Raw genomic sequence first — 22,833 nt, forward strand, 5'->3', positions numbered from 1 at the left:
TAAATTAATTTTTTGGTATTAATAGGAACCGCACTTCAAAAAGGTGAGCGCCTTGTAGCAAGGTAGACCCTTGTTGCCTTTCACCATCTAAAACACTGCTGCAGAGTTATCACTATCCTCATTTGGTACCCAAAAGGGACACATGCTTACCAGAAATCTGGCGACCTGCCCTGAGTTTTGGGCCCCAATGCCTTTCGGGATTAGGAAGGAAACGAGCAACCTCGTTGTCCTTTCCCATGCTAGAAGATTTAACAGCCCGAGCAAAATTAGCATGAAATGAAAATAATGGTGAGACACAACTTCCAGAAACGGGACTACAAATGCGCATATTACAATAGAAGTCAGTTGTGTCGTCCCCAAGAATCAAAATACAATGTTCTTGAATTAAAGAATAACTGAGCTACAACACAAGTTGACACATGTAAATTGGTGTACGTATATCCATGGAGGTTGCTAAGTTTCTCACAGCACAGGCTCAGGTTGTTATTCACCTGAAAATCCTCCTTTTGGTGACACTTAAATGATGGCGAGATTGTCATCAAAGAAAATCAAAATTTGAATCATGGTAACTTCGTAACAAGTATGGAAAATTGAGGTAGCAATTCTCGTAATGCTGCACTCAGATGATGGCCTGACATTGAAAATTCTGGGGGAGCAAAAGTCTCAGGAGATTTGAGCAAGAGTCAAGAAACTGGAATGTCTCAATCCATCAACCAAACATTGCTGCAAATGTTGGAGTTTAAGAATATATAAAGCTAGGCACTATCTATGCTCCAAGCTAGCTTTAGAAGTAAGGTCAAAGTTCACCTGCAGAACAGGTTCCTTGACAAGAATCACACTTCCAGGATGGTGAGATGGTTGAGCTTTCACAGGATGTTTTTTGACCTGCATAAAGAATTTTCTTACTTGTTTCACTCACACAGAATACAAAAACTATTTACATGAAAACAGGCAAATGGTTATTCATAATTATGAGATAATTTTCTACAACAGAAACAACCTGACAGAAGTCAAATTTTTGTACAGAAACTTCAAGTTGCAATGAAATGTTATGCGTTACTTTTCCATTATTCTTCATGGCTACTTTTTATTTAGGGTTTTTCTTTCTTTTCTTCTTTCATTTTCAAGGCCAATAAAAAAGAGCTGACAGAACAAGGAACAGTTACCCAGCAACACATGATATCCCAAATGGTATGCATAGGAGCATCTGTTTTCAATCCCAAAGGATTCACATGAGTCCCTGATGTACGATATCCTGCATTGATTACAGCAGAGCGAAACATAACTGCTGAGGGAGAAGTGCATTTCAATGTTGCAGAGATATTATGCAAACAAAGAAATAGAGGAATATTAGGTAATTCCTGCAAACAAGTACACTTCATGAGTTACACATCCAATAAGAAGTCCAGCAGACCAGAAGCTCCCCACCCCAGCTTTCCTTAAAGTTTTGTGCAATGAGCATGGCATCAAAAGATTGATGGCCTAGTGGTTTCAAAAGTGGGGAAAAAAAGGGAATGAGTGCGAAGAGGTGGAAATACAAATGTTATGAACAGAAACGAAATGAGAAAATCAACTATTATAGGCAAACCACACCTCTGAAACTGCTGTCAACGTAGCACAGATTCTATCATACGCTGGATATCGTTCCTTAATAGATTTCACATCAGCAAGTATGGCAGCTACCCATTCTTGATCATGGATGGGTGCAGACCGTATGGGTCCACCCATATTGAATTTTTTACCACAATCACTGCAATCTTGAGAAATAGCAGGGCCAAATCCAGGGTGGTATATGAGGTTGTTACTCTAAAAAGGCAGAAAAGATTCAATGTAGATGTGGTTATCCACTTATATGAGCGTTAAAACAATGTTTAGTGAGGATTAATTGTTACCAAATTCTACTAATGGAACCCATGATCTAAAGGAAAAAGGAGATGCCTTCTACACTGCACACATACAATAGTCTAAAGGTTTCTGACATCTTTCTTGCAGTTAATAGATGAATTATCATTCTGACAACCAAACATTTCTTATTGTCCACAATATACCAAGAAACAAAGAAGGTAGCAGAATTAGAACATCTCCAACTAGAGAAGTTGCAGATTATACTGCCTACATAGGTTTTTCCATTTTCCAATATCATTATCATTTAACTTTAAATTTCTCATTTTAATCTTAATGAGATGATCTATAGTCACACAAATCTCTTTGGTTTATAATAGATCATAAGTTTCAATAGTCTTTCTTTCATTCTTAGCAAGCATCTTCACATAAATTGGAACAGAGAAGTCAAGTATGAAGAATACTGTGAACATCTTTTGGAACTTCTTTACACTATATTACCTACATATCTAGGCCATTCGGAGAGAATGAGCAGCTCAATCCAAGAAGAGCCAGTTGTACAATGAAGATACAACAGAGATTTGGATACGACAAAAACCTTTGAGATAGTCCTCCCAACTGGCTGAAGATGGAAAGAATCGCACCCGTTACACTGATACACATATGAGAGCTTCAGAGGAGTATTCCGCATAGCACTTGCTGAACTATAGACAATTATTGAAATATTTAGTTTGACTATCAGATGAGTACAACAATAACCTAAGCAAGATTGGGCTAACAGTTTAAGTCTAAAGGAGAAACACTTACGTATAGATACGAACACAAATGCGGACATAGAAGTCCATTATGAACAGATAATACTGAACAATATTCCGTTTGTACCGATTTGCATGGCTCTGGAATGAAAACAGAAACAATAATGATTATAAAAATTAAATGTGATGAATTAAGAATTATGAAGGCCAAAAATTGTTGTTCAGTTTTAGAATATACGGAAAAGGGCCAAAATACCTTTAGACTATCGGAAAAGGTTTAAATATATCCCTCATACATCTATTTTGCTAAAGATACCCCTCTATTCGAAAAGGTATGTGAAAGTTTATATACTATAAAAAGTATGTATTAATCATAGTATTTGTACAGCATTTATAGGAGAACAAGTAAAGACCAATTAAACTAATCAATCCCTAATTCTTAGGAAATCCTTGAATCAAGGGATTTCATCTAAACTATTTTCATAGAATAATATATTCTAATCCTATATGTACACAAATCTGCTAGCTTTATTTGTGGATCAGATTATAATCAAATCTGCCAGCTCAATGGTGGAGCAGATTATGACTAAATCTGCCAACTCATTCAACAATCCCCCTCAAGTTGGCATGTAAATGTCCAACATGCCTAACTTGCTCACAAAGAACTCAAAAGTAGTTCTAAAAAGACCTTTTGTGAAAATATCTGCAACTTGTTCAGTTGTTGGAACAAAGGAATGCATACACTTCCATCTTCAATCTTCTCTTTAATGAAGTGTCTGTCCACTTCCACATGCTCTGTTCTATCATGTTGAACTGGATTATGAGCAATGCTTATGGCAGCGTTATTGTCATGTCACAATACAACTTCATTGGAAAACTCACAGGTCTTCGTAGTTCCTCCAAAAATCTCGAGTCACAATATTTCACAAATTCTATGTGCCATGGACCGATACTCAGCTTCAGCACTACTTCGAGCCACCACATTTTGCTTCTTACTTCTCTATGCCACTAAATTTCCCCAAACAAATGTACAATATCCAGTTGTAGACCTTCTATCAATAGATGAACCAGCTCAGTCTGCATCCATATAAGCCTCAATCAATTTTCCTTCCTTTACAAACTTTAGATTTGGATCAATTGGAGTTTCAGCTGGTCTACAACCACTCATTCTTGTTTCTTTTAACAGATCAAGAGCATACTTCCTTTGTGACACTATAATTCCTTTTTTGATCGTGCAACCTCCACGCCAAGAAAATACTTTAGCGGGCCTAAATCCTTTATCTCAAATTCTGAGGCAATACGTTCCTTTAGATTTTTTATTTCAACCACATCATCTCCTGTGAGGATGATATCGTCAACATACACTATGAGAACTGTTGTTTTTCCTTCTAGTGAATGTCGAGTAAACATAGTGTGATCTGTTTTGTCCTTATACATACCTTTGCTTTTTCACAAATTGAGTAAACCTTTCGAACCAAGCCCTTGGAGATTGTTTTAGACCGTAAAGATATCTTCTAAGCCTTCATATCTTTGACTTGTACTTCCCTTCAAAACCTAGTTGGGAATCCATATAGACTTCTTCTTCTAGGTGCCCATTCAAGGAAGCATTCTTCACATCCAACTGCTGAAGAGACCCTCGAGATTTACTGCAATTGTCAATAGAACTCTAATTGAGTGTAGCTTTGCTACTGGAGCAAACGTCTCGAGATAGTCAATGCCATATGTCTGTGTGAATCCCTTAGCTACTAGGCGGGCCTTATATCTTTCCAAGGATTTGATTTGAATTTGGTGGTGAACACCTATTTACAACCCACTGATTTCTTTCCCTTAGGTAAATCCACTAACTCCCATGTCTCATTTTTTCAAGAGCTCACAATTCCTCCAAAATAGCCTCCTTCCACTTGGGAACTTGAGGAGCATCCTGCACATTTGTTGGAATCTCCACACTAAAATGTTGTGAAGTAAAGGCTGAATAACTAGGAGACAATTTTTCATAGGACACAAACATAGAAATAGGATATGTAGAAGTATTTTAACACCTTTGCGTTTTACAATAGGTAGATCTAGATCTAAAGAATTAGAAGTAGAATCCGTTGGAAGAGTACCTTGAATTACAGTAAGGTCTTGTGGGACTGATTTTTGGCAGTGTTGAGAATCTTCAACCCTTTTTTCTTGAGTTCAGTTCCTTCTCGAATACACCTGCATTTATGTTTTTCGTTCTCTATTTCTGTTTTTATTTGTTTCATTTGAAGGCGCTATAGGTTCAGTTTTAATTTTTGAGTTTTTATCATTCAAGTCACTTTGGTCCTTATCATCTCTTGGATCACACTTATCTATATCTTCTCCTACATCTATCCCGTCAGTATTTATTGTAATATTAGGCTCATTTTTTTCTTGATATCTAATTTCCTCAATATCACAAAAAAATGAATCTTCACCTACATGATACTCCGCCTGAAGATGAGTAGTAAAATAGAGTTGTGACTCAAAGAAAGTTTTGTCCATTGTGACAATTATCTTCTGAGCATGTGGATCGTAACACTTATATCCCTTTTGACTTGGGGCATATCCTACAAAAATACACTTCTTAGCCCGCGGTTCAAGTTTACTATAATTATAGACATGAACAAATGTTGTACAAGGAAAAATTCTCAGAGACAGATCTGTAGTTAACCTAGAACTAGGAAAACTTTCTCTGAAAACTTTAAAAAGTGTCTTAAATTCAATAAGACGAGATGACACCTATTAATAAGGTAAGTGGCAGTCAAGAGAGCCTCTCCTCAAAGGTGTTGAGGAACTTTACTAGTAAACATTAAAGCTCTCGTTACCACTAAAAGTTGTCTATTTTTTCTTTCGGCGATCCCATTTTGTTGTGGTGTATCGAGACAAGAGCTTTGGTGTACTACCCCAGTTTTTCTGAGAAAACTTCCTAAATGTTCATTAAAAAATTCACGGCCATTGTCACTCTGAAAAATCTTGATTTTCTCATTGAACTCTGGTTTTCCACCATGACATAGAAAATCTCAAATACATTTTTAACCTCACATTTGTCCTCAATAAAAGAACCCAAAATATAGTATGATCGTCAATAAAAGTTAGAAACCACCGTTTCCCTAACATTGTTGAAATTCTAGATGATCCCCAAACATCACTATGAATCATTGTAAAAAGTTTTGAATGATATTTTTCAGAAGGAAAAGAAGATCTGTGATGCTTGGCCATTTCACAAAATTCGCATTGGAATAAGGATGGATTTGTATTTCTAAATAACTGAGGTAAGTGTCTAAATAATAAAATTTTAGATGTCCTAGACTATAGTGCCAAAGCATGAAATTACTCAAAACAAAAGTAGAGTTCAAACAAATAGGATTCAGTTGTAGTGAGTTGTTACCATTGTCAAGAAAATAAAGACCTCCTGATTCTCTAGCACTGCCAATCATCTTCCCCGAGACCTTTTCCTGAAATTCACACAAATCGGAATAAAAAATAGCACGACAATTAAGAGAACATGTTACTTTACTGGCAGAAACTAGATTACAAGAGAGATTTGGAACATGAAGAGTATCATGAAGTGTAAGAGACAGTGATAGTTTGATAGTTCCTTTTCTACCAATCGCAGAGAAAGAACCATCAACTATCTTTATTTTACTATTCCCTGCACAAGGAGTGTAAGTAGAGAAAAAATGAGAACAGGAGGGATTAAAAGAATTTGGTGCATTTGGATGAAATTGTGGAGATGAAGGAGTTTGTGCAGAATTTCCAATTGTTCCCTTGTTAATAAAGACGTTGTTGGAGAAGGTTGCTGCCCTTGATCAAAATTAGTTGTTTGGAGGGCCTGCGCATTTTGATATTGAAAGCCACGATTATCAACTCCCTTTTTCTTCCAGTTTACTGTTTTCCCATGAATCTCCCAACACGTTTCACGGAGTGCTAATATTTTTTGCAATGATCACACCATGGATTTTTGTTTATGTTCTCTCCATTCTTCACTGTTACAAGAGCTGAAGAGTCTATAACGGGTTTTAGTTCAACATTTAAATCAGGTTTTAACATTACTTTCCTCCTATTTTTTCTCTCCTAACTTCAGAAAAGGTTTCATGTGAGAGAGTAGAGGATTTTTTCCTAGGATTCGCGACCTGACCTCGTCAAACTGTCAGTTTAATCCTGCTAAAAAAGGTAAACTTTCTCACTTTCTTCCCTTTTTTTTGCTTTCACACAATCCACAGAACACTCCCATTCATCATTGTAACACTGGTCTAACTCCTGCCACAAGGACACCATTTCATTAGAATAAGTAGTAACTGTATTCTCACCCTACTTAGCTTGCCATAGTTTAGTTTTTAACTCAAAATTTTGAGAGACATTTTATACATCAAAATATGTCTCCCTAACGGCTTCCCACACATCCTTAGGCGTGGTCAAAAAGAGATAAGATTTACCTATGACTGGTTACGTGGAATTTATTAACCAAGCAATCACGAGTGCATTCTCTGATATCCAGGAGTTCATATTTGCGTCTCCAGCTTTCGGCTTTTTCGTTACTTTGGTCAGATGTCCCAGCTTTCCACAGCCATCGATTGCAAGTTTTACGGACTGTGCCCATTCTAGATAGTTCTTCTCATTTAATTGATGAGAAGTTAACTGGAAGGGCATGTGAGAAGCATTGCTCCTAGTGTCATTAAATTTTCTGCAGGAGCTTCTAGAGAAGAGCTTGTCTTCTGTTGATGTTTCAGAAAGATGCTCTTCGTGAAAGGCTGTTTTATCCATATGATATTAGGGGAAATCATCCCGCTTTAATACCATGAAAGTTTAGATACGGCAAAAGTATGTATTATTCATAGTATTATACAATATTTATAGGAGAACAAGTATTCCTAGAATAATATATTCTAATTCTATATTTACACAAATCTGCCAGCTTTATTTGTGGATCAGATTATAATCAAATTTGTCAGCTCAATGGTGGAGCAGATTATGACTAAATCTGCCAACTTATTCAACAGTTTGTACTGATTTGCATGGTTCTAAAATAAAAAAAAATAGAAATAACAATGAATATAAAAATTAGAGTATCTTTAGCCAAATAAATGAAAGGTATATTTAAACTTTTTCGGATAGTCCAGGAATATTTTTGCCCTTTTCCGTAGAATATAGGGAATTATAAATGAGAGTACTCCTAATTTAGTACATGAAATTTTCAAGTATCAGGTCTTCCCTATCTGTTAGAGTAACTTCAACATCCTATAGTACGCTATCTTAACACGAAACATGATGATAGAAATCACAAAGAGACACCAGATATCATGACATCCAACTTCATAACAGACACAAAATTTCCACAAAGCACGTACCTCAATGCATGCAAGAAGGATCCTCAAAGCCATTTCATGACAAAATTTCTATCTTAATAGATATGAGCCACATCTAGTTTAGCATGACATCAAGTAAGACATGTTCCATGATGAATAAAGTTAGATAACTCCATAAGAAATAAGAATATGAATTTAGTTGGAATAGCATACTTCTCCATTTCCCCAGCATAACACTGCCATATCAGTAGCAGTACACATCAATATCCCCCCATCTACAACTTATTGAACAACATAATCAAAGAACACAGATGGCGATCCATAAGGATCAAGACCAACCTGAAACTAATAAAGAGAAATTTTGAATTGTGTAGTCTTAAATTAAAGTTATGTCAAATGTACAAAATTGCCCTTTAATATTGTGGCTTTAAACATGCCGCATGGACAACTGGAATTAAAATGTTACCAAAATAAAAAAGAGGTCATTCTTTTTTAAACTGATTAAAAAGGAAAGAAGGTGATTCTTTTTTAAACAGAGAGTACAATTTAATGACTACATAAGATGCTTTAAAAACTTCTAAATTCACAAATAGTGATTTTCTCATAAATATTAAAACTTTACAGGATCCACTTTGTTGTATCCACCAAGATTATCTTTTCTATGATTTAGAACTTAATGAGGAAATTGAAGCATGTTTCTGAAAACATAATACACATGTATTCCAATCAGAAACTTACAATTAAGCTAGACATTGTAAAACTAATCATTAAAACATTTTTAGAGTTCTGTATCACAATCTCTTCAATCCCATGCTACAATTGCTTGCTTCTCTTCCTTTTATTTTCTCTCCTTTGATTAAGGAATGTGGGCAGGGCACAATGAGATTTTCTAATTCTAAATGCACCACATAAGCTGAGTTGGAATCACCTTTATCATTGTCAAGGGCCACAACTTGACCAATTCCTTCTATTTCATGTGCATATCTTAAAGCCCTCAATCCATAAGCTGAAAGAGCCTGTTAAATAAATTGAAAGACAAATGATGATCAATCAGTTCAAGCCTCTACTGTGTAAGTCCTTCCAGAAGACATTCAATAACCAGTAAGACTGTAACAATCAACATGAAATGACAAAGAAACCTCAAGAACTCATGCTGGCTTTAGTTCTATGTCTTTTCGCCTTAGGTTTCTGGTTTGCTCATCTGAAATACTATATTGTTCATCTTCGGACATCCCTTCCAAGAGTTTACAACCATCATTGGACATTCCATCATGCTGGGAAGAATCAACTGGAGGTTCCATTTCAGAAACTGATTCATCTGGTACCTTAGGGTCAGCCTTGGCTTGTCTGGCCAACATTGCTTTGTGCTTTAGCTTGCGTTGTGATATAAAGGTCCTCAAAATAGAGATAGACATATCTCTCTTGTTCACCTGGTGTTGAAAAATTTTAACAGTCAGATCACGGTAACCAAAGTGAAAAAGATAAGCTCCATTGTGGTGGCTACAACAACCCTTGAAGGTTATAGCACAAATCTTCCTTTAAATGCAATAGCATATCAAGAAAATACAAAAACAGAAAAGCAATTACACACATAGTTCTTTATTACTATATAAATACCGCAACTTATGCGAAATAATCATTTAATGCCCAAGGAGATGGTTCAGTGACATAGGTATAGGAGAAGTAACCACCTGATATCTCAGGTTCAAATACCTGCTGCACACTCAACGTGAGTCCATCTGCTCCAACCATAATAAGACAGGTTTTTCCTATATCTGAGCTTGAATATTGGTGAGCTGACTGGTGGATTAGTGAAGGTGCCCACAAAAGTGCCATACGACTATCATTAGAAAAAAATCTAAAAAACATTATAAAAACTCAATCAAGGTGTTGTTGCTTTTGACCATAAAAACAACACCTACCAGTTGGTGGTCCTAACAAAATAATTGTAAGATTTGCCATCTCCATGTCTATCTCTCCCAATTTCTTACTCTCTCGCACACGTCACACCAGAAGATCAGTGATTCAGTGTCATAAATGTTCCATACATTATGTCCCTCACTTGAGAGTTGAGACTTCCCAATGTACAATAAGTTGCTCACATGAGAGTGATTTCAAACCTTGTCCTCATTCCTCTCCCTCTTAGTTTATTTTTAACACCTCATAACTCTAAGATAAGGTGCGACTAATTTGGCGTTGATGAATCTAGTCAACTCTGGAGAATAAGGTAGTATCTAAGCCAAAAGACCAAGAAATACAGTGTACTATTGTGTTGGACATAGAGATAAGGCTTAAAATGATTCAAGATCCAAAGTGTGACATTGACAAAAATAAATAATGTTTTCATCTGTCAAGAGAGGCTACGGACTAGCACCACATCTTATAGTCATGATAGCACATTTACTAAGCTTGTTGGAAGTTATTTAAGGTCTAAAGAGAGATCGAGCACTAACTCGACTAGAAAGTAACACTACGAACAATTGTTCTGAATGAGTTCACACAAGGTCCAACTTCAAATAAGTATATCTCCCAAGATATAAAGAGGCGAGTGTTAAAATATTTATCATATTAAAGCTTTTTGAAACTAGTTTCAATGAAACGAATAACTCGTCAATCTAACCTCGGTACAAAAGGTTATGCGCATTTGACTATAGACCTATGAAGCACCCAAATGCATGCGATGGAGCATGCAATGCACTGACAAATGCATGCGGTGCATTGAAAATTTAAGTTAGTAAGAATTTATTTTATAAGCTATAACATTGTGATTTCATTTGAGGTGTTCTCGGAAGATCTTAGTGAATGTTTCTCCCAAATAATCTCCTCCTTCTACTCTCCAAAGCTGAAGGCAAGTAATTGAACTTGGAAGTTAGCTCAATCTTCTATTCTAACCAGGAAATTCACACAATTCATTCTTGGATTTTATGAACAAGCTCTCTCCTGGGAGAATTCAAGTAAAGAAGTTGGTATTTTCATCAACCAAGGAATTGTTCTTCTCATACTATTGTATATGGTATTGGCGTTTTAAAGTATCTTTTACAGTAAGGACTTGCAGGACGGTGATCAGAAGTCTTAAGTCCAAGTTTTGCTATTTGTTTGAGATGTTTAGGGGTTGTTTTATGTGTTGTAAGGTGCGGGAGGTACTTGGCTGGCCTCATAAAGTTTGTTGTGTTGTTGTGAGCTAGGTGTAAATATATGACACCTGGGCCTAACTCAAAAGGCTAGCTCATGAGGGAAGGATTGTCCAAGTCCATATAAGGAAACCACCAGGTCATTCCCCCAACCAATGTGAGACTTTTACCCACTCTAACACCCTCTTTCACGCTCAAGCCCAATTGGAGCGTGGTCCGGGAGCGCAAACGGGGATGAACCTGGCTCTGATACCATGTAAAGATATGGCACCTAGGTGTAACTCAACACCAAAAACTAGCTCATGAGGGGAGGATTGCTCAAGTCCATATAAGGAGACTAACAATTCATTTCACAGCCAATGTGGGACTTTTACCCACTTTAATACCAGGAAAGAAGAAGAGTAGTAAAATATCATTATGAAGAGACTTTGGAGCTTTACGCTCGTCATGTTTTCAAAAAAATGCTTAAATTGCTTGAGCATATGTTTAATTGTTAAAATAAGTCCCTTATAATTACTGTTATAGATTAAATCCGCAAGAAGTGTTTTGATCGTCATAATACACGAAGGATTGGAATTGAGCTATGTAATGCTAAGTTCTTTTTCCAATGTTATGGCATGACTTCTCAAGTAAATGTTTCCCTTATATGAGTTAGCGAGGTCCTAAATGATGAAAAACATGAATGATCATGCTACATGATTCATGCTTACACACACCATTTTGGTATTGTCGCTCTTATTGAGTCAAGTTTTTTATGATCACTCTATGTGGTCTATAATTTCTCTATTTGAGATATTCATTCTCCTCTATTATGAGATATTTAAGTTCCTCTACTTAAGAAGTTAATGTTCCTCTTTTATGAGATGCCTTAATCCTTGTACTTAAGAGGTTGATGTTCCTCTATTATGAGATGTTTAAGTTCCTCCATTTGAGACGTTCACGCTCCTATATTATTAGGGCTGCGCATAAACACCGGAAAATCGAAACACCGTACCGAACCGAATTTTTTTGGTATTTCGGTTTCAGTTTTGGTTTTTTGATTTTCGGTATATGTTTTTGTATTTTTTGGTATTTCAGTTCGGTTTTCGGTATGTAATTTTGTGTAATTCGATATTTCGGTTTACCGAAATATATTATATTATAATATATATTTATACTATATTAATTATTAATATTAAATAATAAATATTATAATTTAAAATAAAAAAATTTAAAAGTAAAAGACTTTTTTATATAACTATTTTTAGTCCATTAAGCTGAAAATCAAACAAAAAAACTTGTAAATTTTTAAAAGCCCAACTAAGGAGGCCCATTAAAAAACCGAAATAACAAAATCGAACCAAAATAATAAAAACCGAACCGAAATAATAAAAACCGAACTAAACCTAAATATTTCGGTTCGGTATTTGGTACACAATTTACAAAAACCAAAAAAACAAAAAAAAACCGAAACCGAACCGAAATACTGAATGCCCACCCCTATATATTATGAGATGTCTAAGTTTCTCTATGTGAGACATTCATGTTAATCTATTATGAGATGTCTAAGTTTCTCTATTTGAGATGTTCATGTTCCTCTTCCATGATATGCATAAGTTCCTCTAATTGAGATACAATGTTCATCTATGTAAGATGTAGATATTCCTCTAAACGAGATGTCAGTATTACTCTACATGAGATGTATAATGACTCTGAACGAGATGTTAGTACCCATCTACATGTGATGTATATATTTATCTAAATGACATGGTAATATGCCTCTGCATGAGTTTTTTAATTCCTTTGAATGCACTGTCGATTTTCCTTTACGTGGATGTATATTTCTATAAATGTGATGCCAGTAGTATTTCAGTATTTCTCTACAGAAGACGTATAATTCTTGTAAATAAGCTATCAGTATTTAAGTTAGATGTATATTCTTGTAAATGAGATGTGAGCATTCCTCTACCTCAGATGTTTATGTCTCTCTACGTAGATGTCCATAATTCCTCCATTTGAGATGTCCATGGTTCCTCTAAATGAGATGTCCACAGTCCCTCTAAATGAGATGTCTACGGTTCTTCTACTTGAGATGTTTGTGTCATGAATGTCAAGTGAATCACTTACAAAGTATGATAAACATAACAAAAGAATTTAATTTTATTGATTGACAAGCATGTCTAATTTTAAGAGCGCCTTCTATAATGTGAAAGGCGAAGCCTAAGTGCGGTTATGCGTTAGATTGTCTTCTAGGCCCCCATTGATTAGCTAATTGATAAAATAATGATGCTTCTCTTAAATGTCTTATGTGGTTTATACTTTCATGCCATGATCTATGTACAGAGAAGATTATGACAGAAACAACTTAAGAATCTCATACGATACAAATGAGTATGGGCCATGAGTGCCATCTGAATTTCTTGTATGCATATAATATTTAACTATAAATGGTAGCAAAAACAGACCCCTAGAGTGACTATAGTGTATTTGATATTGTGTCAAGTCATGAGGTTCCAGAGTGGCCACTGTATATTTGATGTCGTGTAAAGTCACGAGGCCCACATAGTGCCACAATATATTTAATGTCGTGCAAAGTCATGAAGACCCAGAGTGGCCATAGTAAACATAATACTGTGTGAAGCCACGCGGCCCCAAAGAGGCCACAATATGTTTGATATTTTGCATTGCACAAAGCCCCCAATGTGGCTATAGTATATTTGAATACTACACCTAGAGACTAAAGAAACAATTAAAGTATAAAACTAAGTTAATGTATACATACCCAAGAAGAACTAGGTATAAAGACCCAGAATATATTATAGTATGGAGATCTATAAGATGTTCCTCACACTCAGATGCTATAGTAAGCTATAATTTATGCTTCATAATATGCTATCACAAGATGATTCATCTTGCATCTAGGTTTGTGCCAAGAATATAACAAATCACAATTATGTCGGTCTTGGATTATCTATGTTAAAGTGAAGTTATGTGTGAGTCATTGTATTTTATTTTATTTTTGGTAACCATTGAACATGTCAATCATTGTATTTGACTAGCATAGAAATAGCACGTTAGCATATCCTCTACTTAATAATAGGAGGATAATTGCTTACCTTATTGTACTGGATCAAGACTTCTATATACAGACCCTATTCTGTAATGTCAATGATCAATACTGCAACACATATCTTCTTCTCGTTTATCTCAAGGATCAATTCTTCAAAACATATCTTCTTCTCTTTTATTTCTTACACAACATAATATTGGTATAGACTCAAATAGCTTCTACCTACTAACCCAGAGAACTAACACTGCCTACCAGGTGAATGTTTTCTTCTTCTTTTTTTTTTTCTTGTTGTTAATGTTAAGGGCTACTTTTCTTTCGAGTGTCCAATGCAGCTCCTCTTTTCGATCAATGTTAATCAAACTTTCTTGTTTTCTCTCATTTTTCACATGGAGTCAGAGCCTCTGTGATCCTGGTAAAGATAAGAAACTTTTGTCAACCAGCCTTATGTCACTTCCCAGCCAAATATTTGTGTCCTTCTTAATTATAGTGTACTTTTTCTTTCCATTGGCCGTCCGAAAACACCCTCTATCTATGGCGATTGTCCAGTACCATTTATTTATTGCCAATCTGTGTTAAGAAAATCAGAAATTACTGGTTGTAATAAATCATTCAGAAACACGAAGTAACTGAGATTTTTAGAACCAGTAAATAAGATGAACAGAAATTTATTTGTAAAAAAATAATTTAATCTGTAAAACTTAACAGAATGTTGAATACTCTTTTATTTCTCTTTTTAGGAAGAAAATCAAGTCCACTGAATTCACAGTGTCCCCTTAAGGAAATTATTCCCCTCTAGTATCCGAGGTTTGATTTGGAATATAACCTCCCAGGGTAAAATGATCTTAATCAGTAGAGTATAGATACCAAAAACTCTACTGTCAGCGAATCAATTCCACAGCAGGAAAGTACACGAAGAAATATATGTTTTTTAAGAAGAAGGAAGATCAGAAAATTCGTTAGGAAATATTCTAAATACTGAATGGTATTTATAGGCAAGAATAATATATTTTGGAAGGTTGCTACCCTTTCAGAATTGACACGACCATTAATGAAAGGTTGCAAACTTTCAAATGGTATTGACTGTTCTTGAAAGTTGCAACCTTTCAGAACAGTCATGGCGGGAAATTTTGAATATAACAGAATTTAAAACGGGTCACTCGCGCGGATCCGAGTCGGGTCGGGTTAACTAAAAAGTTGAAAATATTTCGGTTAAATTCTGTTATCAACTGATTTATTGAAAATAATTTTTGGCCATTTAAATTAATTAATAAATAATTAAAAATAAATTTTGTCCAAAAAATTATCTCGCGATCGATCATTTGCCAAAGCGAAAGCGAAAGCCGAAGCCGAAGCCGAAGCGAGCGAGCGACGACGACGGCGCGAGGGGGGTCCCTCTTTCCAACCCTTTTAACAATTAATAGGAGTGTTTATTTATTTAAACTCTCCTATTTTCATTTCCATTACCGATGAGGGACTATTGCCTTTTTCAATAAAGCATTAGAGGACTTTTCAAGTTCCCAACCTTTCAAGTTCTAAACTTTTCAAATTCCTCTCCTTCCCTCTATTTCCCATCAATTCTTGCTACATACCCAACAATCCCCCACATTGATGGGGAATAGTTATAACATAGGAATGCATTGACAATTGTATACTTTACAAGCAAGGATTAATTGCATCTGGATAAGTAGGTTTCCCCTTGGACTTTCCGTAGTGAACATATGTCGGATATACTCGGTCAATCGGTAGATGTGATATCTTTGAACCGTCAAACTTTGGTGTATACCTAGACAACCATATGTCACACAATTAACCCTTTACTGTTTTTATAATTCTTACGGTGGTGTTTGTTTCAGCCATGAACACCTCCTGGTTTCATGAGTGTATAGAGAATAGGCTTTTGACATAAAATTCTCTTTGAAGCGGCTTCCACTTCACACTCACATAGGTGATTTCTAACCGTGTCATCTCATAGATACACTATTTGGTCAAATCTACCAAACTTAGCAAATCATTAAAAACTTTAAGCTTTATTACCTCATTAACAAGCCTTAAAGTTTTAACCTTTTCCTGAACATTGTCTTCATCATGAGAATGGATTGAGTTAATTGACAATGTCGAACCGTCAGCCACAACTTTGTTTTTCTCCTTGAATCTAGCTCTTGTCGAACTTTGGTGTATACCTAGACAACCATATGTCACACAATTATCCTTTTACTGTTTTTATTATTCTTACGGTTGTGTTCGTTTCAGCCATGAACACCTCCTGGTTTCATGAGTGTATAGAGAATAGGCTTTTGACATAAAATTCTCTTTGAAGCGGCTTCCACTTCACACTCACATAGGTGATTTCTAACCGTGTCATCTCGTAGATACACTATTTGGTCAAATCTACCAAACTTAGCAAATCATTAAAAACTTTAAGCTTTATTACCTCATTAACAAGCCTTAAAGTTTTAACCTTTTCCTGAACATTGTCTTCATCATGAGAATGGATTGAGTTAATTGACAATGTCGAACCGTCAGCCACAACTTTGTTTTTCTCCTTGAATCTAGCTCTTGGGATCTCCAGTCTGCTAGATAGAGTTACCGTCTTGCTGACTTGTCCTAAGCCGTAAACTCATTCCCTTAGATGATCTTTCAACTGCCTCTCTCACTAGGCCTTTCGTTAGTGGATCTGACACATTATCGCTTGACTTTACATAGTCAATTGTGATAATTTCACTAAAGAGCAGTTGTCTTATGGTGTTATGTCTACGTCGTATATGATGAGACTTGCCGTTGTACATAACGCTCCCTGCCCTACCTATTGCTGCTTGACTATCGCAATGTATGAAAATTGGTCCAACGGGTTTGGGCCAGAATGAAATATCCTCTAGGAAATTCCGGAGCCATTCCGCTTCTTCACCAGCCTTATCCAAAGCAATGAATTCAGATTCCATTGTGGAGCGAGCAATACATGTCTGTTTGGAAGATTTCCAAGAGACAGCTCCTCCACCAAGTATGAATACATAACCACTCGTGGATTTTACATCATTTGACCCGGTGATCCAATTTGCATCACTATATCCTTCAATCACAGCAGGATATTTATTATAATGCAAAGCATAATGTTGTGTCCATTTTAGATAACCCAACACACGTTTTATAGTAATAGCACATGCTATATATGGTCGCGTGCAATTCATAATATACATCAAACTTCTCAACACTCTGGCATATTCCAATTGAGAGTCACTTTGACCTTCATTCTTTTTAAATGTACAACTTAAATCAATTGGAGTTTTGACTACATTGAAATTCAAGTAATTGAACTTATCCAATACTTTTTCAATATAATGAGATTGAGATAATGCTAGTCCTTGGGGAGTTTTGATAATCCTAACCCTAAGATCAAATCAGCAACTCCTAAGTCTTTCATATCGAACTTGCTCGACAACATGCGCTTAGTAACATTTATATCGTCAATTTCTTTACTCATTATTAACATGTCATCAACATACAAACAAACAATGACTTCATGATTCATAACGTTTTTAATGTAAACACATTTATCACATTCGTTAATCTTGAATCCATTTGCCAACATTATTTGATCAAATTTAGCATGACATTGTTTGGGTGCTTGTTTGAGTCCATAAAGTGACTTCACAAGTTTGCACACTTTCTTTTCTTTACCAGGAACTATAAACCCTTCAAGTTGTTCCATGTAAATTTCTTCCTCTAACTCTCCATTTAAGAAGGCTGTCTTTACATCCATTTGGTGGATTTTAAGATCATGCACTGCTGCTAGTGCTATTAACATCCTAATTGATGTTATCCTTGTTACTGGAGAATATGTATCAAAGTAGTGCAGACATTCCTTTTGTCTGTACCCTTTGACTACCAGTCTAGCCTTATATTTGTCAATAGTCCCATCAGGTTTCATTTTCCTTTTAAAGATCCATTTTGATCCTAAAGGTTTATTTCCTGAAGGAAGATCAGTCAATTCCCAAGTGTGATTGCTTAAAATTGATTCAGTCTCACTATTGACTGCTTCTTTCCAATAAGTTGACTCTGACGAAGACATAGTTGCTTTAAATGTTTGAGGCTCATTTTCAAGCAATAGTGCTACAAAATCTGGTCCGAAAGAAACAGATTTTCGTTGTCGAGTACTTCGCCTAGGTTCCTCACTAGTTAGAATATTTTCCATTGATTCTTCTCGTGGTCGTTTAGGTCTTTCACTTGTTGACTCACTTTCATTTTTATACGGATAAATGTTTTCAAAAAACTCTGCATTATCCGATTCAATTATCATATTAACATTAATCTCAGGATTATCAGATTTGTGAACTAAAAATCGACAGACTTTACTATTCACAGCATACCCAATAAAGACACAATCTATTGTTTTGGGTCCAATTTTAACCCTCTTAGGTAAAGGAACCTCTACCTTGGCTAAACACCCCCACACTTTGAAATATTTTAAGTTGGGTTTTCTTCCTTTCCACAACTCATATGGAATTGATTGTGTTTTTCGATGGGGTACTCTATTGAGTATTTTATAAGCTGTAAGGATGGCTTCCCCCCAAAGATTTCGCGGTGAACCAGAATTGATCATTAAGGCATTCATCATTTCCTTTGATGTTCTATTCTTCCGATCTGCCAAACCATTTGACTGTGGTGTATAAGGTGTAGTAGTTTGATGAATAATACCATATTCCAAACATATCTCTACAAAAGGAGATTCATATTCTCCACCCCTATCACTCCGAATCATTTTTATCTTTAGATTCAATTGGTTTTCCACTTCATTTTTGTATTGCTTAAATGCATCAATTGCTTCATCCTTACTATTAAGCAAATATACATAACAAAATCGAGTGCAGTCATCAATAAAAGTTATAAAGTACTTTTTCCCACCACGAGATGGTATTGACTTCATATTGCATATATCTGTGTGAATTAAGTCTAAAGTTTAGAATGTCTTTCAACAGACTTGTAAGGATATTTAACAAACTTACTTTCCACACAAATTTTACATTTCGACTTATCGCATTTAAAATCAGGCAATACTTCTAGATTAACCAATTTTCGCAAGGCTTTGTAATTTACATGTCCCAAACGGGCATGCCATAAATCACTTAACTCCAATAAGTAAACAGAAGCAGAATTTTTATTAATACTGTCAATAACCATTACATTTAGTTTGAAAAGACCCTCATTGAGGTAGCCCTTTCCTATAAACATTTCATTCTTACTTATTACAGCTTTATCACTAACTAGGACACACTTAAACCCGTTCTTAATGAGTAGTGCAGCAGAAACTAAATTCTTTCTAATAGTAGGGACATTCAGAACATTGTTTAAAGTCAACACTTTGCCGAAAGTCATTTTCAACATTACTTTCCCAGTTCCTGCAATCCTTGCTGTTGCTGTGTTTCCCATGAATAAATCTTCATCGTACTCAGCAGGAGTGTACGTTGCAAAGGCTTCTTTTGCAGAGCAAATATGTCTAGTAGCACCTGAGTCGAGAAACCACTCCTTGGGATTTCCAACTAAGTTACATTCTGATATCATTGCACACAAGTCATCTGCATCTTCCATCTTTTCCACGATGTTTGCTTGACTTTTGCCTTTGCCTTTGTTTTTGTCCTTTCTTGGAGCATGACAATCAGAAGATCTATGACCAGCCTTGCCACAATTATAACAGTTGCCTTTGAATCTCTTCTTGGCCTGTTCTGACTTCTGCCCGTTGGACTTCTTTCTCTTTTTGTCTTTGGTAGGATCTTCTTCAACAATATTAACTCCAATGATTGTTGAACTTACGCGACTTCTTTTCGGCATTTTTGTTATCTTCCTCAATCTTGAGACGAATCACAAGATCTTCAAGCTTCATTTCTTTATGCTTGTGCTTTAGATAATTCTTGAAATCATTCCACGAAGGAGGCAACTTCTCGATCATTGCAGCCACTTCAAAAGCTTCATTTACTACCATATCTTCAGCAATCAGATCATGGAGAATAAGTTGAAGTTCCTGCACTTGTGATCTAACAGTTTTACTATCTACCATTTTATAGTCTAAAAACTTTGCGACCACAAATTTTTTCAAGCATGCATCTTCTGTCTTATATTTCTTCTCAAGTGCATTCCACAATTCTTTGAAGTTGTTATTGCACTATAGACATTATATAAGTCATCCTCTAAAGCACTCAAAATGTAACCTTTACATAGGAAGTCTGACTGTTTCCATGCTTCAACAATCATAAATTTTTCCCTGTCTGGCATATCATCAGCAGGTGCTGGAGTATCTTCACTTGTAAATTTCTGCAGACCAAGAGTGGTAAGCCAGAAAAATACTCGTTGCTGCCATCCTTTGAAATTCACCCCTGTGAATTTACCCGGTTTCTCTGCTTATGATACAAGAGTTCGGGTTGGTGCAGCAACAGCCACTGTAACACCAGTGTTTTCCATTTCTGATAAACAAAATTGATACAATATAAGTAAGCAATAAATTATAATTGCAGACTTAAAGGAGTATAAAATCACAAAGATTTTTGTCTCCACCAGAAACACAGATTTATATATAATTTCCTTAAGATTGTTGCCAATCTGTGTTAAGAAAATCAGAAATTACTGGTTGTAATAAATCATTCAGAAACACGAAGTAACTGAGATTTTTAGAACCAGTAAATAAGATGAACAGAAATTTATTTGTAAAAAAATAATTTAATCTGTAAAACTTACCAGAATGTTGAATACTCTTTTATTTCTCTTTTTAGGAAGAAAATCAAGTCCACTGAATTCACAGTGTCCCCTTAAGGAAATTATTCCCCTCTAGTATCCGAGGTTTGATTTGGAATATAACCTCCCAGGGTAAAATGATCTTAATCAGTAGAGTGTAGATACCAAAAACTCTACTATCAGCGAATCAATTCCACAGCAGGAAAGTACACGAAGAAATATATATTTTTTAAGAAGAAGGAAGATCAGAAAATTCGTTAGGAAATATTCTGAATACTGAATGGTATTTATAGGCAAGAATAATATATTCTGAAAGGTTGCTACCCTTTCAGAATTGACACGACCATTAATGAAAGGTTGCAAACTTTCAAATGGTATTGACTGTTCCTGAAAGTTGCAACCTTTCAGAACAGTCATGGCGGGAAATTTTGAATATAATGGAATTTAAAACGGGTCACTCGCGCGGATCCGAGTCGGGTCGGGTTAACTAAAAAGTTGAAAATATTTCGGTTAAATTCTGTTATCAACTGATTTATTGAAAATAATTTTTGGCCATTTAAATTAATTAATAAATAATTAAAAATAAATTTTGTCCAAAAAATTATCTCTCGATCGATCATTTGACAAAGCCGAAGCCGAAGCGAGCGATGACGACGGCGCGAGGGGGGTCCCTCTTCCCAACCCTTTTAATAATTAATAGAAGTGTTTATTTATTTAAACTCTCCTATTTTCATTTCCATTACCGATGAGGGACTATTGCCTTTTTCAATAAAGCATTAGAGGACTTTTCAAGTTCCCAACCTTTCATGTTCTAAACTTTTCAAATTCCTCTCCTTCCCTCTATTTCCCATCAATTCTTGCTACATACCCAACATTATTTTCTTTTTTATTTTTGATAATGGTGGTGTCTAGGCAGCTTTCACACACCTCAATTAATTCCACGGGATACTTGTCACCTCCCAATAGCAGGCACCAAGTAATTTTGTCCACTAAAGCTAGGACAAATGGAAAGATCACCTAGAATTTTTTGTCTCCAGTGAGTTTTGAATCTTAGACCTCAAGGTTCTCAACCACATTATTGACTACTAGGCCACAACTACCATTTTCTAGTTGACCAATTTAGCCCCCAACTATCATTTTCTAGTAAACCAATTTAGCCCCTAATTATCATTTTCGAGTAAACCAATTTAGTCCCCAACTATCAATTTTTGTCCGCTATTTCATCAATTTTTGTGGCGAATCTCAAGAACAATATTTTCCAAATTTCTTTTCAGGATGATTTTAGTCAAAAACTCATCCTATATAAAGTAATGGTTTGCTGAATCTGGCAGTTTGAATTCAGAGTATACTCAATGCCAGGCATTTTAATTTATATCTTACAGCTTAACTCAAGGCAATGAGAGTAGATAATCGGAAGATGCCAAAATAGAATTTAAAAGGCCTAGTTTTGCATTCTTTTAAAATTAGCTACATTTCAATAAGAGCAGAGAAGTTAGTTAAAATGTTGAATGGAAAGCAAAAAAGAAGGTCTTTTGTTGTAAAGACTTGATTTGTAGCATGCATGAGAATCTCAACCTCTCTTCTTTGATAATGGTGTAATCTTTGAGATCAAAGGAAAAGCTTTTCAGCTGCTTCTCTTCATCCCCGATTTCCTCTGCACCGGCCATACTGTGTTCCATTAAAATGGCGACAGAGGAGGCAGTTGTTGTGGCAAATGGGGCAGTAACGAGAGCAGAAGTTGTTGTTGTGGCAAAAGAGGCAGTGACGAGAGCGGAGGCAGTTGTCCAATCCATTTATTTTTCTGGTATTCAAGTTGTAGCAAAAAGGGCAATGACGAGAGAGAGGTTTACTTAATTGGAAACTTAAATAAATATACTATAATAAAAAAATATTTATCATTTTTAGCAATAATATTTTTTTTCACTTGATTACTTTTAATTCATTTATAGTACAAGTTTAATACATATTACAAAGAACAATTTATTATTCACATATAATACAAGTTTTAATGATAGATAATACATTTA

General features: G+C 35.5%; 1 pseudogene; it reads right to left on the reverse strand.

Annotated features, from left to right (window-relative positions):
• Positions 1–118: 118 nt before the first annotated feature.
• On the reverse strand, positions 119–22,599 carry LOC101264497 (tRNA (guanine(26)-N(2))-dimethyltransferase 1-like; annotated as a pseudogene).
• Between the last annotated feature and the right edge of the window lie 234 nt (positions 22,600–22,833).

Source organism: Solanum lycopersicum, chromosome 3 (assembly GCF_036512215.1).
Source record: "Solanum lycopersicum chromosome 3, SLM_r2.1".
NCBI classification, from domain to species: domain Eukaryota; kingdom Viridiplantae; phylum Streptophyta; class Magnoliopsida; order Solanales; family Solanaceae; genus Solanum; species Solanum lycopersicum.